A 6,000-nucleotide genomic window follows, 5' to 3' on the forward strand; every position below is an offset into this window, starting at 1 on the left:
AGTTCAGAAATCCATCTTAACAGACAACCTTATCATATTTTACGTTATTACACCCCTCGTTCAATTCAATCCCTTTCGGAATGGTACCTGTCTCTCTAGGTCAAAAAATAATAGAACATTATACTGTGTGCGCGACACGTGGGCCTCCCCAGCTCCCAAGCAAAAATTCAAAGATGGTGACCTTCACTCGAAATGAACATACATTTTCAGTTTGCGAGATCCCTTGTCAACGCATCCCTGACAACTGGAATTTTGAAGCACGGGCCCTGTAGAAAAAAATTGGGAGCTGTCATTGCTCGCTGTTCGTGGTGCTGCTGAGGGGTAGGGGAAACTTGCCAATGACTAATGCGCCCTACTCCATAATTGTAGTTGATGAAACACAAAAATTGAGTCAAAGTGTGTCTAGTGACTGCCCCACCTCTGCTTATCTCACGGTATCCTAGCCCATGGCATGTTTTCACAGTCTGTACTTCTTGCGTGCCAATTATGTTATGTGGCCTAGGTCCCACAGTAGCTCCACTAATCTATGAAATGTGAAAGCAGTGTTACATTGTATGTCAATCGTAATAATTGTACTATTTTTTTAGAGAATAGATTTGAAAATAAAAATTGCATACTTTATTTGGACACTTTATAAAAACATTTTTGCCAAAAATAAAAACAGATGGTTCAACGAGGTCTGCTTTTGGTGGACATGGCACGTTGGCAATGTTTTGTGGCAATGTTTGTGTGCTCTGAACAGATTTGCGCGCAATTCCATGAGTGTGAATCCCTACAACATTAATAATAAGATATTTAACAAAATCGAATTCCATTTCCTCATATACTGGTTTGACCACCCATTTTTTGCTTCTTTTCGTAAAGGCCATAGTGTAGCGAAGCATCCCTAATTTTCCTGCAGTCCTAGATTGTTCACGGCCTACATTCTTGTTATGCGCTAATAGCGCTAGTAATGTCCTATATTTCATGCCTCCGATGCCGAAATGCAATCTGTTTGGCCGGTACTTTAGGCACATATTGTGGAACACCTCCAAATCCCCTGTGTGACAAAATTCTGTGAGTCCCTTCAGATCTCTTGATAGAGTTTTATCAAACACAATCTTCTCAAGGGCTTTGCGTGGAGGTGAAGATGGAATCAACCACTTCTTCTTCCGTGCCTACTCCGGGGACAAACGGCCATGTTCACATTAGTGGAAATGTTCGTTTTCTGTCCACTGGTGAACGTTGGAACAGTGGTGCATTAGTGACCGCCATTTTTCCAATAGAATTTCCACAGACCCATCACATGTTTTAGAGCTCCACCAAAGATGGTTGCTGAAAGACTAGGACCACTGTGAAATACTTTCCAAACCCTTTTTTTTCCCTGCAGCACATATTTTTTTATTGATTGATTTGGGAACATGCCTTACATCAAATTGATGTTTAATATTTGGAAACTGCTCTCTCATTGTCTTTGCTGTAGAAACATGTCTGTCCGTGTCTATGAGGTCGATTTGCATTCTGCTCGATGGTAGATCTTCCAGTGATTTTATAAAACCAAGTTTCTCCATGGCCACTGAGTATTTACATTGGGACACCTGTACGACCACCAAACTCACAATTATCTTACTTTCCATGTCCTGAAACTGGTAGGTGCAGTACTTAGCAGAAAATCCAGGGCTGTCACACTGTCCATCGCCAGCTAGCCTGAACCATTTGTCAGGGAATGTGCTTTCAATAGACAATTGTTCAATTTTCCAAGCTTTACTAATGGCAGGGAATAGAGAATCACGTTGATATTTGTAGTACTGTGTTTTAGAAATGAAATGGAGTCCCACAAACTGACAGAAACTGGATAACTTGCTGAAACTCGAGCCACTGAAAAGTTAACCTGCTGCACACAGTAGATTGCCAGCTTGCAGTTTCCCCAGCATCGGTTGAGCGGACCATGAACATTTTTTATGTGACATTTTACAGGTGGCATGTATTTTGATGTTACTGCCTTCTGTTCAGCGTGTCACATTCACCAATGGCTTCCCACATACTTCCCCTCTCACTGAATGCACACATTTCAGCATCTTTATAATCTCCATCAAGCTGCTGTCGAATACTATGTATTTGGCCTCCTTCATTAGACTGTCATCCTGAACACTGTTGTTTCGGACTGGACCGTTGTGGACATATCAGACAAAATGGACAAACTCGGGAGGATAGCTCAGGGGCAACGTGCTCGCCTTGGAAACAAGACGACATGGCGCACCACAGGCTCGATCCCTGGGTCCGCGCTTAGAAACCTCTGGGTATTAAACGCGTTATAAATAACCAATCATATCATATCATATCATACTATAGTTGAGATCTTTGTCTAGTTCGTCGGTCAATTGTGTTGATGCTTCATTCTCTTCATTTCAACATCTGTTACTTCAACGTGGATAGGAGAAAACATCAGTGTTGACTGCTTTTTGGGTGGCATTATTTTGGCGGGTGTCAATTGTGTCAAGTGCTCTGCGATTAATGTAAAACTATCTTCTATACATTCGGTTTCATGCTCATCTGGCGGAGCAGTCACATTGTAGCAATGGTCCAAAAACACTTTGCTGAATTCGCCGGTAACATTAAATTCTATTTCTGGTCATTGGACAAAGGCATCTCGAGTCTGAACACACCGTGCCTCAACTAATAGTTCCTCCATGGTGAAAACAGTTTGGCAAGCAGCATCTCTCATTTGTGTCACTGTCTGTGTCTGCATAGTCTGTACTCCATCGTGCAACTACAGGACAGATAGGAAAAAGGATGTTCAGTGTAAATCCAACATACACTATCGTACAATTTACAGTAAAAAAAAGCATATAATGAAGGTCTCAGCACAACACAATTGCTAAAAATGTAAACTATTTATAAAGTACCATATTTTTCTTTTCTTTTCTTTGGAACATTCTTTACTCTAACGTCACCATCAGCAAGCTGATGCACCGACTCTGATCCGCATGCCTCCCATTCAATATACGGCTCTTGTATACATCCCTAGAAAAGAGTATACATTTAAAATAAGTCATTTGCATTACACATAAAAGTAGACCAACTTTATTTCATTAGAGGGTACTGTAAGTATGCATACCTCTGGCTCCGGAACAAGTACAAGGGATAATGTAATTGTATTGGACACTTGTGCATCTCCCTGAAACACAGTACTTGCTTTAGTATGGATTAAAATATTGGAAACTGAAGACACACTTTGGGACGACGACAAAGGTACATATCAATAGCAAACCACAAATGAAACATTGTGTAAAAGAATTACACGACATCTAAATATGATCAGATCATCTCATTCGATGGAACTGTCAGTACCCATACCTCTGGCTCCGGATCAACTGCAAGGGATGTTGTAATTGTATTGGAAGCTTCTGCATCTCCCTGAAACATAGTACTTGCATAAGTATGTATTAAAATATTGGAAACTGAAGACACACTTTGGGACGACGACAAAGGTACATATCAATAACAAACCACAAATGAAACATTGTGTAAAAGAATTACACGACATCTAAATATGATCAGATCATCTCATCCGATGGAACTGTCAGTACCCATACCTCTGGCTCGGGATCAACTACAAGGGATGTTGTAATTGTATTGGACGCTTCTGCATCTCCCTGAAACACAGTACTTGCATTAGTATGGAATAAAATATTGGAAACTGAAGACACACTTTGGGACGACGACAAAGATACATATGAATGGCAAACCACAAATGAACCATTGTGTAAAAGAATGACACAATATGTAAATATGATTACATTATCTCAAATTCCATGCATAAAACAAGTCTTGAACAGAATAGCTAAGTAAGATTACCTGATAATTGCTCGAAGTGGTTGATGACTCCAGACAATACATGGATGTTGAATCTTGTTGCTTCATATTCGGTGGATAGTCATGGAGTTGTAAAGGGAAAGTATTATTTGATATAGAAATGCTAATATTAAAAATGTGCATGTATGGAGATTGAAAATGAGAAAATTATGCTTATGTAAATGCATAATATAGCATAGTTATCTGTGCCCATAAATCAATTTTCTATGAGGTTTCTAAAAACAAGGACTGATGTTTAGCAGAATGGTCATTATCTAAAAAGCTATACAATCGAATAAATATCTAAAGTATTATAAGAAACATGTACACCTAAAATACCAATCAATCCATGCAGTTACCTGCACACTACCGCGAGGCCTAAAGCTAAATCCGGAAACGTGACTCACCTGTTGCGGCATGTGAACGAATAAGTCGGAATAGCGTTTGGGAGCAATTTTCAAGTCGGTCTCAGCTGGTTCTTCTTTGTGTACAAAGATGTGTCATACATATTCGAGGTAAAGTGTAGGCTGCAGATGCGGTATCGATCATCGCTCTTGTCCTCCAAGATTTTTTTGACTCTACTCTCAAGCTCTGCTGGTGGATATCCGTAAGATCTGACCCATTCTCTAATTCAATCTACAGTCTTAGGGAATACATGCATTGTAGTGCCTTCAGATTTGTCATGGGTCTTCGAAGGGCAACCGAAAATCGAACATGCAGGCATTGTTGTAAATTCTGCAAAAAAAGATATCAGCATTATTCGAAATTTACTTTGCATAAAAATGTGAGGTAGAAGGAATTTGACCATAGATTCTTCAATGCAAGCTTTATTTTAGTCACCACAGCAAAACCAGTGCAGCGTGGGCGGCTGTATTATAGGATAACTTTCACACACAAATCATTGATTTGACGAAAATCAGAACATGTAACTAGTCCCTTGAACATACTATCATGCATGAAAAGGAAACATGCTTTTATTATAGACACGGTCCACGAAAGAATCAAATTCGATGGCAATTGACACTGATGAAAATTGATATATCGATAACATAACAAATGAAACTCAAGTCAACAGCAATGAGACCAATGAACATAGCAGTACTGAGTATGTTACTTCTAAATAGATATAAATTAACAGAAGAATGAGATATGATTTGGATACATGCCCTTACTTTGACCAACAAACAGTTAGATTCAGCAAGCAGAGTAGTTAGTGGCAGGAGAACAGGGAGATGTTTGTTCACAGGTAGCACACTGACAAGTTGTCTGCAGCAGTCACAGAAGTTCACAGATAGTACGACGTCGAGCAGATTAGCATTGGTCACCAGGGTTCTTAGGTAGCACGTTCACGAGTTGACTTGCAGTGCTCAAAGATGATCTAATGATAAATATCAAGTGGTTTATGAAGAATTACAAAAAGGGGTGTGTTTGTGAATGAATGACGTGTATATGTCGTGGTATTATGTGGATTGCAGGGGCGCGGCCTGCTTCGAGGGGAGCCTGCCTGGAGACATGGGGTCTGAGGAGGCGATGTGAACAATGACCCCTGCGAGAAGGATAGCTTTGAAGTGTACATGGTCTTTGGCACTTTGTCCGTTCACGCCGCTGACAGCACCCCATGGCAGCACACATCCACTGGTGCAAACTGCCTTTGATAGCGGAGGGGGGATGGATGGGCCAGGGGCATGCAGACAAGGCACCGGGCCACTGCTGAATGGAGACAGACTTATGTGGATTGCAGGGGAGCGGCCTGCTTCGAGGGGGGCCTGCCTGGAGACACAGGGTCTGAGGAGGCCATGTGGACAATGACCCCTGCACAAAGGATAGCTTTGAAGTGCACATGGTCTTTGGCACCTTGTCTGTTCGCGCCCCTGACAGCACCCCATGGCTGCGCACATCCACTGGTGCGAACTGCCTTTGATAGCGGAGGGGGGATGGATGGGCCAGGGGCGTGCAGACAAGGCACCGGAACACTGCTGAATGGAGACACACTTATGTGGATCGCAGGGGCGCGGCCTGCTTCGAGGGGAGACTGCCTGGAGATACGGGGTCTGAGGAGGCCATGTGAACAATGACCTCTGCGTGAAGGATAGCTTTGAAGTGTACATGGTCTTTGGCACCTTGTCCGTTCGCACCCCTGACAGCACCTCATGGCTGTGCACATCC

The sequence above is a fragment of the Ambystoma mexicanum genome, chromosome 10, assembly GCF_040938575.1.
Source record: "Ambystoma mexicanum isolate Mex_15411 chromosome 10, UKY_AmexF1_1, whole genome shotgun sequence".
NCBI classification, from domain to species: Eukaryota; Metazoa; Chordata; class Amphibia; order Caudata; family Ambystomatidae; genus Ambystoma; species Ambystoma mexicanum.